At 39.2% G+C, this 13,156-nt stretch overlaps 1 pseudogene; it reads right to left on the reverse strand.

The window, feature by feature from the left end:
* Positions 1 to 449: 449 nt before the first annotated feature.
* Gm6754 lies at positions 450 to 1,601 on the reverse strand (annotated as a pseudogene).
* Positions 1,602 to 13,156: the final 11,555 nt, after the last annotated feature.

Here is a 13,156-nt window from a genome sequence, read left to right on the forward strand (position 1 = left end):
TAACAACATACTACAATCCAGGGAAGAGCGCACACAGAGGTTATAAGCACAAGCCAAGTTTTTACAGTTGACTGCTAACCTGGCTATGACCCTGCTGTGCTGGTGACAGGAATAGCAACTGTTGTATCTGGAAATGTCATACTCCTATTGCAGCAAAACACACAGGACACTTTTTTTTCAATATTCACACAAGAGTAGGAGGCCACTCCCAGTGTTCAGCCATCACAAGGAGCAGAGGTGGACTTTTCCTGGCCTCACTGACTTTTCCCAAAATGCTTGTGCTTAAGCATCAACTAACTTACAATATCCCATAATTTCTGGGTGAGAAAGGCTCCTTCAAAGGCAGAGGTGTGTATTTCCATCAGTCTCAGTGCCAGCTACAGCTCTGTTGATCACAACACAGGAGTGTGCGATGCCGGCAGCTAGCCCAAACTTAAGAGAACTGTCCTTTATCCTTTGAGGCTTTTAGTTAAGATCTTGTTTTTATGAACACACTTGGGGCACAGAATGTTGTCTTCTGGGTCTGGGGGTGGAAATGTGCACGCTGGAAGCAAGAAGAGGGCAATCTCTTTTTGATCAGGCACCCAGGCTTGTCCATTGGGGAACTGCAGCTGAAACCAACCACTTGAGTTCCCAGGAAGATTTTGTCCCATGATCCACACACCACATTTTCCCCATAGCACTGCCTCAAAGTTTTTAGCATTGGCTGCAATTCTGGCCCAAGATGCCAACACTGCCTCGGAGGCAGATGTAGTCACATCTGTGGTGCTGACTTCCTCATAGAGCATAGGAGAATCAATGAGGGCAGGTATCTTCTCCTCTGGTACAGTGACAATTTCAAGGGGAACTGTTACCTGAGAATCTTCCTCCATTTGGGCTTCAGTTTTGTTTCATTTTGTTTTGTTTTGTTTTGTTTTGTTTTTTTTTCAAAATGTCTTCAACCTGGCCTCTTTGGCTGAGTCAGGAATATTCTTCAACTTGGGCTGGCCTTTACTGCACAGCTTCATCTCTTGACACCATGCCAGCAAAATATCCCTGTAAATCAGGTACACTGGCAGCAGATGTTGTAGAAAAGGAAGAATTGAAAACCTTCCTATGAGTGTGTCCTGGTGTCTCAGTATCTTGTGCTTATTTTTCCTTTGGTTTACAACCATTATCTTACTTTGATTTTTAAAATTTTGTTTTGTTTTGTTTTGTTTTGGGGGGTTGTTTTGTTGTTGTTGTTGTTGTTGTTGTTGTTGTTGTTGTTGTTGTTTCCCCTTGCTTTTGTCTTGGCAGAAAACTTGCTCGGTTGACTAGGCATATGGCATCCCACTTCTTCCCTAGGCTCATCTGTGCTCTGCTTCTTCCAGCAGTTTCCATCCTGAGGTTAGATGAAACCTCTGAAATCCCAGTTTCCTCATTGTAATTCTTAATGCCTTTTTGTATTCTTAACTTCTTATGCTCTGTGTTGCTGGTTTGTTTTAGGTAATCAATGATATTTAAAAGGGTTGATTTAGTATTTGCCTGGTTATTTCAATTTCTAAGGTAACTAGAGGAAACAACAGTCTGTCTGTTACCTTGCACCATTCGTGGGAATACAGTTTCTCACACTTCCCCATGCTTTAGAAATTTCTTTTGGTAAAAGGTAGACTTTAGAAAACTGCAATGTAATAATTATATAAATTAAAGTTTAGGGTTTTTATTGTTTGTTTGTTTTTTCATGTTGGCTTTCTAGTCATTAACTCAATCAGTTTTCAAGTATGGATGAAACTTAGTTTATTTTTTTCTCATATATTGAGTTGAAATAGAGACAAAAATTGAAATATGAATGAAAGTTCACACCTATGTTTGTAATAGATGTGGTTCCTACTTAGAATTCATATAGAAATTTTCTTTTACATGACTTTTTAAATTTTATTTTGTATTAGTATACATTTATAGTATAAAGAATTCTTATGAACTTGTAATTTGTACATCCACTATATATTAACCATGAAAAATCTCTTAAAATCCTCTCTCTCTCTCTCTCTCTCTCTCTCTCTCTCTCTCTCTCTCTCTCTCTCTTATATTCTATGCATTGAGCATAGGATACCAAGCACACTAAACTGATCTGTCCTTTGTCTCTCCCTTTATTGATCTTCATCACACATTTTCTTCTGCATTGATCTCCTTCATCTTCCTTAACATACTTCATATAGATAAGAAAGCATTTAATATTTATGTAACAGAATGTGGTGTTACTTAAAAATTATGATAATCCTCCTTTCTACTGTTTTCTGCATTTATTTGTCTTACTTTGTTATGATTAATTCCCTAATGAACAGGGATGTGCATTTACCTCTATTGTAATGTGACTTTCATTACTTTAGGTACATAGTCATCATTGCTATAAAGGATAGTGAGGTAATTATTATTTTGTATTTTTAAGAGCTTTGATGGAGGTTAAATACATGAACAAATGATGAAACAAACAATATAAGTATGCAGAAATTTGTAGAGTTTTAGATGCTATGAAGTTTAAAAAAAAATAAAAAGCTGGGCGTTGGTGGCACATGCCTTTAATCCCAGCACTTGGGAGGCATATACAGGTGGATTTCTGAGTTCATGGCCACCCTGGTCTGTGAAGTGAGTTCCAGGACAGCCAGAGCTACACAGAGAAACCCTGTCTTGAAAAACAAAACAAAACAAAACAAACAAACAAAAAAGAAAACAAAACAAAAGAAAAAAGAAAAAAGAAAAAGAAAAATCAAAGTAATTGAGTAAAGACTGGGTGAGACCAAATTGTGACTATTTTTGCCTGAGCAGTAAAGAAACTTCCTTAGAAGGGTGACATCCTTGCTAACACAGATCTTAAGATTTAATTATTCACACAAATACTTTGGAGAAGAACTTTTGGAGCAGAGGGATATGAGGGGAAAATGGATCCTCTTTGGAATGCTTCTGTGGCTATAGTATAGTTGGGAATGTGGAGGGCATGTGGACTGGCAGGCATGGGCTAGGTTATAAAGTGCCTTCTAGTTGTTTTATGTGTGAGTTTGTAGCTTCCAACAAGCCAGAAGCAGGCTGAGCCAGACCTTGACTTTGTTGCCACTAAGGAGATTACTTAGGGTGGAGCCTGCCTCCCTGGATCACTCTATTGTTCTGCCACTGCTGCTACCTGCTGGGAGTTGGCCTAGCTGTTCTGGAGACTACAAGTGGTCACCTGCAGCTGGGCTCCAAGGATGATTTGGTGGGAATGGGCTTCCCCTCTCCTTTATAAAGCGAACACATGCTCCACTATGTTCATAGCAGCCTTGTTTATAATAGCCAGAAGCTGGAAAGAAACCAGATGCCCCTCAACAGAGGAATGGATACAGAAAATGTGGTACATTTATACAATGGAATACTACTCAGCTATTTAAAAAATGAATTTATGAAATTCCTAGGCAAATGGATGGACCTGGAGGGTATCATCCTGAGTGAAGTAACCCAATCACAAAGGAACTCGCACAATATGTACTCACTGATAAGTGGATATTAGCCCAGAAACTTAGGATACCCAAGATATAAGATAGAACTTGGCAAACGCATGAAATTCAAGAAGAACGAAGACCAAAGTGTGGACACTTTACCCTTTCTTAGAAATGGGATCAAAACACCCATGGAAGGAGTTACAGAGACAAAATTTGGAGCTGTGACGAAAGGATGGACCATCTAGTGATTGCCATATGCAGGGATCCATCCCATAATCAGCTTCCAAATGCTGACACCATTGCATACACTAACAAGATTTTGCTGAAAGGACTCAGATATAGCTCTCTCTTGTGAGACTATGCCGGGGGGGGCCTAGCAAACACAGAAGTGGATGATCACAGTCAGCTATTGGATGGGTCACACGGCCCCCCAATGGAGGAGCTAGAGAAATTTCCCAAGGAGCTAAAGGGAACTGCAACCCTATAGGTGGAACAACAATATGAACTAACCAGTACCCGGGAGCTCTTGTCTTTAGCTGCATATGTATCAAAAGATGGCCTAGTCGGCCATCATTGCAAAGAGAGGCCCATTGGACTTGCAAACTTTATATGCCCCAGTACAGGGGAACACCAGGGCCAAAAAGGGGGAGTGGGTCGGTAGGGGATTTGGGGGGTGGGTATGGGGGACCTTTGGGATAGCATTGAAAATGTAAACGAGAAAAATACCTAATAATAAAAAAAAGAAAAAAAATTTGAGCCTTGATCAGAATACTATCTTGGTTCCATCTCTCTCTCTCTCTTGTCTGCCTAGTTTCCTTTTCTTTCAGCTCCAAGATGCCTCTCAGGCTAGAATCTGGACATGAGAGCCGCAGGCTGGCCCCAACAATTTGACGAACCAACGTAGGGCTTGGGAATGGCAGAGCACAATGGAAGAAACATTACTGGTAGGGAACTCCACAGATAGAAAATTCGTACTGGAGGAACATGAGAAGCAACAGTCAAAAAGGTTGCTAGGTGTGGTATGGTCTAAGCTGGAATAGTACTAAACCTGCATGCTGGATTCACTTAAGTTCAGCAGTGAGATATTGGGAACTAGGAACTCAACAGGCAGGCAGTTGGCTGTAGCTTCCAGAAGCTGCTTTTTAGGCAAGAGAAATAAAAGGGTTTAATAAAAGGGATTTAATAATCAGGCGGATTGGCTGCAGTCAGAAACTGCATCAGGCAGGAGGAAAATAGATTTTTGAAACTCTCCCAGAGACAGAGAGAATCAGGGACTCCCAGCTTTATTCTCTCTGGGCCCTGCAGCAGAAGTTCCCTGCCCTCTCTGTGTTTTTGTCTAAGGGCTTGTCTAATGTCTGGTGTACCTGTTTGTCCACGTGTTCAATTCATGTGTGTTCGTGTCTAGTCCTGTGAATGACTGAATGTTCTGTGTTTTCATGTTAGAAAATAAAAGCGGTTAAAACTTTATCTGCTGGTTTAACAAGAGAGTGGCCACATGCTTTAGCCAGGATTAGGCACAGCAGGAGGGCCCCTGCTGGAAAAACTTTTTTTTTTTTTTGTTTTTGTTTTTGTTTTTTAAAAAGGGAGTTTGCAGCCTCATGGTTTTGGGGCGAAATAGCTGATAGATGTTTTTTTTTTTCCTAAGAAAATTCTCTGCAATTGTGATTATTGCATTTAGCTAATGACAAAGTACTTTTTATTTTATAATTATAGATAGAAAATTTAAAATTCTTTGATTGGTATAAATTTATAAGACTTGTGTAGCCGCTTCATTTGGTTTTTTACTGGTCTTAGAGGTACAATATGCTCTGTGTGTCTTCACCGTAGAGTATTAACTTATAAATTATTGGGTATGATCAAAAAGGCGTAACACTGGTTACTAGAAATTTAGTTTTAAATTGGCAACTCAGGTGTCTTTTCAAACACGTGGCATAAGTGGGCCAAAAAACTGGGCCTCCTAAGACACTTCTAGCTGAGATAATATTTAATGTGATTCTTATCCTAGAAAGCAAGATTATGATAAAATTTAAAGCAAGGTCTCCTTAATGAAGCATTAAAGCTTGCACTGTCATACATTCATAGGTATAAATTGGCAGCCAAATCTCGCAATGTGGTAGTGAAGTTTTAATGTTGATTCTTAAGGTGAAAATTGTTTTGAAATTGGGTTTTGCTTTCCCAATGTTGTAGTTATAGTCTAATATTGCAAAAAACCTTAAAAGTTCTAAAATCTGTCCTCATTACAGGAGGGCCAAAATGCTTGGGTTCGAAAATTTTTTCTTATGTTCGAGTTAATCCAAGTTCAGAGCAGCCTTGGGGAAGTTGGTGCGAAATCTCCTTTGTTTCTCAAACTGTGACTAGGGAAGTTCTGAGAACCTCCCCCATCCCTACCTTCAGGAGAGAATTCCTTTTAGCTGTGAGAGCACCTTTGCAGATGTTGTTCTAAAAAGAGTATAAATTCTAAGTTAATAAAAAAGGTCAATCAGGCTGTAGAATTTATCAGGACATTGCGATTTGACTTGCCTACATTATATAAAGTTATTATAGATTTAAAAGTTTGTTTTTTTCCTTTGTATCCTAATAATTATAAAAGGTTTTGCTTCTAGTGAACTGATAATCACTGGAAAATTTTGCCTCTAGGTTTGGCTTTATACTATATAAGAAATTTTTATTGTCTGCTTCAATGAAAGAAGGTAAGAGTTTGAATCTTTCAGTGTATATTGTTTCCTAAGTGGAAAGTATTTTATTAGCTAATGCCTCTCAAGGGCGAGGCTGAGGTGGCGTTCACCTCAAAGCACAGTTTCAGCATCCTATTAAGCCGCTGTGGTGCTAACAAAGAATTATAAGATAAATTCATATGGTTTGGGATAACTATAACAAAAATTGTGTCTTATAAATTTGACTAAGTGTCTGTTCCGTGTTCAGAACAACAATTAAATTGGTCATTACAGAATATTAATAATTGACCTATTGCATACCATCATTTTAAATAATAATAGATAAGTTAAAATTTGTTTTTATGTGTGCTTTTGTATCTTCTATAAATTCATGCATGCATGCATCCCAGTTACTGTGTTTAAAAACAACCCCTCTATGGGAAATAAGTAGATGTGAATTGGATCACACGCTTATTCTTTGAGTTTCCCCCTGTTTCAGCACAGATAATTAAGTTGTGTGCTGTGGATGGTGTTTGAAAATGCTGAACAATCAAACCTTAATTTGTATATTAATAGTCAATATTATATCTCAGAGCTCACAATTGCTTAAGATTGTTCGTCCCTCCGATGCTATTAATTCTCAAATTTGTAATAGCTTATACATATACAACTCATAAGTAAAAATGCTAGATTTATATCTCAGGCAGATTACAGGCCCTACATAAGAATAATCTCGTTCTTTTTTTAATCAAAACAGTAATGGCTTAAGATAGTATTTTGGTACTTTTAGAGAATGTACATATCAAATTGTGAAAGAGTTGTTCTTGATGTCCTCAGATTCTGTTTCCACATAATAGTATTAATTCTTGAGGAGTTATACTTAATAAATTGCTGCAAATGAATGCTCTTATTTCTGAATAAATTATACACATGTGACTATTAATAACTTTTCAAGCTTTCTAGTTACAACTACTCTTTAAGAGAAACAATTAAAAGTGCAATTAGTCACTACCCATGTTACATGAATACTGACTATAACAGTCAAGTATTTGAGATGTTTTGTCAACAAATTATTAATTCTCAAGGAGAAGATATTGTAGAACTTTAAAACTAGCTTCTTAAAAGACAAAGAAGGGGGAAATTATATCCCTGTGCATATCATTTAGTGCATTCCTGTGCACATTATTTAAATCATACTTTTACTTTAGAATTTTGAAATTTGGATGTCAAGGAATTTAATAAACACCTTATAGTATCTTAAAAGGATCTACTTATTGTCATATGGCTTGATCCTGAATATCTACCTTATTAGGAAATGGAAAAGCATAGGTTTTCTTCACAGAACGCTGCAGAAACATGATGGCTAATTTGTGTGACAAAAGAGGTAAGTTCACTCAGTGCCCTGACATGTTTTCGACCCATCCTTGCTTGCCATCTTTCCAGTTTGGACAAGTGAAGCTGCCTTGCTTCAAGCTTTTAACCTTATGGTAAAAAGAACATCAGAGACTGTGTAATCTGACTTAGAAAGATTAGTGATTCTTCTCTTTCCCTCATGTGACCAGTTATTCTAACTCAATCTTGGACTGGCCTAGTAATAATTCCAGTATTAGAGTATCCCAGGGAAGATAGCAAAAAAAAAAAAATTCTTAAGTTACCTAGCAAAGTTAATTTAGAGCTCAGCCTCCACTGCCAGAGAATCTCTGGCCTTTCTGCTGATTCTCAAAGCCAGCTCCCCCACACCTGAGGCCAGAGCCTAAGCTTAATTGTTGATAGTTTGCAATTGAATCAAGTTCCCCAAAAGAAGCTTTTGTACTGTTGCCTTTCACTGTCTGGACTTTGTTTTCCAAGCAGGTCAGTCAAAGCCCTTCAACCTGAGTGCAGCAGGTATGCATCCCTGCCTCCAACAGCACAGGTGGCAATTTAAAAAATTTTTTTAATTAGGTATTTTACTCATTTACATTTCTAATGCTATCCCAAAAGTCTCCCATACCCCCCCCCACTCCCCTATCCACCCACTCCCACTTTTTGGCCCTGGCATTCCCCTGTACTGGGGCATATAAAGTTTGCAAGTCCAATGTGCCTCTCTTTCCAGTGATGGCCAATTAGGGCATCTTTTGATACATATGTAGCTAGAGTCAAGAGCTCGGGGGTACTGGTTAGTTCATAACGTTGTTCCACCTATAGGGTTGCAAATCCCTTTAGCTCCTTGGGTACTTTCTCTAGCTCCTCCATTGGGGGCCCTCTGATCCATCCAATAGCTGACTGTGAGCATCCACTTCTGTGTTTCCTAGGCCCTGGCATAGTCTCACAAGAGACAACTATATCAGGGTCCTTTCAGCAAAATCTTGCTAGTGTATGCCAATGGTGTCAGCGTTTGGAGGCTGACTATGGGATGGATTCCTGGATATGACAATCTCTAGATGATCCATCCTTTTGTATCAGCTCCAAACTTTGTCTCTGTGACTCCTTCCATGGGTGTTTTGTTCCCAATTCTAAGAAGGGGTAGGTGGCAGTTATTATCTCCATTCAAGAATCATTCCAGTACATATTGTGGCTTTTGGTCTGATTTGGGATTAAGGTTTGCTATGAGTGCCAGACTGTCTAGAAGGACACCCAGATCTCAAAATCATATCAATCTAGACAGAGGTACATGCCAAGAGGCCGTGGTATATTACCAATATACCACAGAGCCATGTAAAGAATTGGAGGCAAAGGTTAATGTCTTAGAAGTAGTAGTCTTAACAATAGGGCAGGATATAGCATATATTAAGGCTAGAAATTTCAGATATTACCAATAGTCACTTGGACACTTGGAACATTGATTAATTGGCCAGAGATTTAAAAATAACCTAAGTGCATTGAATCCCCTTGATTTGGTTCAATATATTATCCTACTTGCTATTAGTATTGGCACTATTTTATTAGTAAAAATATGTTTCCACTCATTTTTAGAGTACTTCTGAGATCTATAGCTATGACAAGGCAGGGCATTCCAGAACTTTGGCAGAAATATAAGAATGGGGGAATGCTATGGACACTCCTGTGAGGTTTACTTCGCAGGCCATAAGGCCTGGGAGCACTCAAGAGGCTAAGAGTTTCACGGAAACTCACCTCCTGGAACTTTGGCGTTCTCATAACCCGTATATTCTTACCCTATCCCTGTGTTAGTCTGGTGTATGGATCCACATGCTCTCTTTTAGTACTATCTTATTATAAGTGCCTTTTAAGATTAAATTCTGATATAGCTAAGCCTTCTCCAGTGTTCCAGTGTTCTAGAAAGACCTGGAAGCTCACAACTTGGAATTCAGTAGGAATTCAGTAAGGAAGTTACCTATTCAGCAACTAATTAGGCATTACAAAGATGGAGCCAGCAGCTCAGGGCTGGTCTGCAGAGTGTTTACTAAGACAGTTAGGACTGTCTTAACCAAATAAGGGTTTACCATGAGAAAAGTTAGAGAATCCTACTGAGACAGGTTTCTTCACTAAGCCCAAAGAAATCAGGCAGAACTATAGAGCATAAATAAATTTTATGCCTCAGTCCAGCCTTTTTTTAAAAAAAAAATGTTAATAACTGGGAGTAGATGTAGCCTCCAACAAGCCTGAAGCAGGCCGAGCCAGACCTTGACTTTGTTGCCACTAAGGAGATAACTTAGGGTGGAGCCTGCCTCCCTGGATCACTCTATTGTTCAGCCATTGCAGCTGCTGCTACCTGCTGTGATTTGGCCTAGCTAATCTGGAGACCACACATAGTCACCTGAAGCTGGGCTCCAAGGATGATTTGGCGGGAATGGGCTTCCCCTCTCCTTTATAAAGCATGTCTGCCATTAAAAATTTGAGCCTTGATCAGAATACTGTTTTGGTTCCATCTCTCTCTCTCTCTTGTCTGCCTAGTTTCCTTTTCTTTCAGCTCCAAGATGCTTCCCAGGCTCGAACCTGGACATGAGAGCTGCAGGCTGGCCCCAACATGAGTTGTGTTTCTATTGATATAAATGTTGGTTTTATTTCCTCAAATGAAAGGATGAGAGAAGAACTGTACACAAGATTCAAATTGACCTCTCTCACCTTCTGATTATTTTTATTATTTATTTCACCACATGTTCATTTATTTAACCATTTGTGTTGTCTGTTTTTGTCAACATGAATTGCTCTGCTTGGAGAACCTGCCTGTGGACTTCATAAACTGAATTGCACTGCATTGAGTGAATGAACAGAATGGAACCAAATGGAACTGCATGAACTCAACTGAACTCAACTGCACTCAACTGCACTCAACTGAACTCAACATAACTTCACCTTTCTTGCTGCACTTTTTAGTAGCCTCTTTCCTGTCTGTTCTTATTAGTGATGGTGTTCCCTACCATTGACTCATTCCCTCAAATCTATCTTTAATTGACCATCAGATTAGCCTCTAGGCAAGCCTATTGGTTGTTTTCTTGATAATGTAGGAGGATCAAGGATATTGGTGAGATGGCCTGTGTTGTGGAAAACAGGAACAGAGTGAGTTGTGCAGAGCATGTCAGTAAGCAGAGTTCCTCTATGTTCCCTGCATCAGTTCCTGCTTTCAGGTTCCTGCCCTGCTTTAGCTGTTGTCTTGGCTTCATCAATGATGGTATATAATCAAGATTTATTAGCCAAATAAACTCTTAACCCTTGTCATTGTTAGGATTCCGTTACTGTGAAGAAGCATGACCAAGGCACCTCTTATATGTACAACATTTAATTGGGGCTGGCTTACATTTTCAGAGGTTAAGTCCATTGTCATCATGGCCAGAAGCATGGCAGTATCCAGGGAGACACAATGCTGGAGAAGGAGCTGAGAGTTATACATGTGGATCTAAAGGCAGCCAGGAGGAGAATGGTATTCTCATGCAGGTAGGAGGAAACTTTTTTCCATAACAGATAAGACCTGAGCATAGGAGCAGACAGCCAAAGCCCACCTACACAGTCATACACTTCCTCCAACAAAGCCATAACTCTTAACAGTTCTTGCCTCCCCTATAGGTTAATCATATTCAAACCACAACAACCTCCAAAGCTGTTTTGTTGTTGTTGTTTTGCCATTGTCTTTATCACAGCAATGAAAAACTATTACATCACTCATGTATTTACTTCCATTTTACCAAGAAGAATACATTCCATAAATTTATAACCTTATTTAGATTGTTGAGTACTTTATTCTTATTGAATGGTAGAATGCCTTAGATCAATATTTGTTCACAAAAGTGTGAACGAATAAACAAAATAATGACATGAGAAAAAGAGCTTTCATGCATAGTTTTATAGTGGCCGATCTTATTTATAATCCCATAGAACTGGGCATAAAACAATGCTTACAACCTCTCTATACCTCGTCTATAGCAGTGTCATAATTAATAGAACATGTGAGGTAAATGACAAACATAACTATGAGATTAATCACCACAACCATTCTTAGAAATATAACTGAAAAATTTTATGGGAGTTCTGCCTCAGATCATTCTTCCTCAATCATTTTTTTACAGACTGTTTTAATGCCCACATTGTATATTTTGAGTAGTGTTATGTCATTAGGATCCGAATTGCATTATTCTTGTTACTCCCCATTTTTAGTCAATTACTGATTCATGAGGAATATCTGTATCTTACCAATCCTCTCTTTTCAGTAAAACGATAATCGCTGTATTAAAGAGCCACATTTTTGCTTGCTAATTTGCTAAATTTGGTCATGAGATATGAAAGTCATTTTTATGCACTGCAGTCTTCAAAGCATATTGTCACATCGCTTTTAAATAGAAGCAACTTTACTTACCTGCCTATTTATGTTACTTTTAGTTAATTGATTTGCCTTTTTCCTCTGACTGTATTCAAGTACTATACTGTATTGAATAAGAGAAGTTATAACAGTTCTGAGTGAATTAAAGGTACTTAAAAATAAATTATGCCTCTTGACAACAGCAACAGTGTCAGGGTTTGGTATAAGCAGATAGGATGGGTCCCCATGTGGGGAGGTCCCTGGATGGCTCTTCCTTCAGTCTTTGCTCATTTTTTTGGTCCCTGTCTTTCTTTTTGACAGGGATGTTTCTGGGTTAAAAACTTTGAGATGGGTGGGTGGCTCCATCCTTCAACTGGGGGCCGCGCCTATATGCTGGAGGTGTTCTCTACAACTTCTATCTGCCCTTCACTGCATATTCAACTAAACTCTTCCCTGTTGGGTCCTGAAAGCCTTTTGTTTTCCTGGCTTCTGGGACCCTCCAGTGCCTACTCCAGTTTCTCATCCTGTACTGATATTCCTATTTGATTTCCTGACCTTCTCTACCTCTCTCCCATTCAATCCAGGACCTGATACTGCCCCCCCCCTATTTTCTTCATTTCCTGTATCTCCACCAAGGGCCCCCTCCTTCCACCTCCCATGATCATCCTGTTCCCCCCTCCATGTAGGACTGAAGTATCCACACCCTGGTCTTCCTTCCTCCTAAGTCCCATATGGCCTGTGAGTTGTGTAATGGGCAATGTGAGCATTTGGGCCAATTCCACTTATCAGAGAGTACAAACAATGTGTGTTCTTTTGTGTCTGGGTGACCTTACTCAGGATATTTTCTTTTTTCTTTTCTTTTCTTTTCTTTTCTTTTCTTTTCTTTTCTTTTCTTTTCTTTTCTTCTCTTCTCTTCTCTTCTCTTCTCTTCTCTTCTCTTCTCTTTCTTTCTTTCTTTCTTTCTTTCTTTCTTTCTTTCTTTCTTTCTTTCTTTCTTTTTTTATTCCGAGGCAGGGTTTCTCTGTGTAGTCCTGGCTGTCCTGGAACTCAGAAATCTGCCTGCCTCTGCCTCCCAAGTGATGGGATTAAAGGTGTGTACCATCTAATTCCATTCATTTGTCTGTGGATTTTATAAAGTCATCATTTTTAATAGCTGACAGGAATCTGGTGTGGCTGTTTCTTGGGAGGTTCTCCCAGAAACTGTCCAATGTAGATGTGGATGTTTGGAGACAGCTATCAAACTGAGTTCAGGGACCCTGGTGGGGTCGCTGGCAGAAGGACTGGAGGAGCAGAAGGGGATTGCAACTCCATAGGAAGGAAACGTCAGCTGGATGGAC

Source organism: Mus musculus, chromosome X (genome assembly GCF_000001635.26).
Source record: "Mus musculus strain C57BL/6J chromosome X, GRCm38.p6 C57BL/6J".
Lineage (NCBI taxonomy): Eukaryota > Metazoa > Chordata > Mammalia > Rodentia > Muridae > Mus > Mus musculus.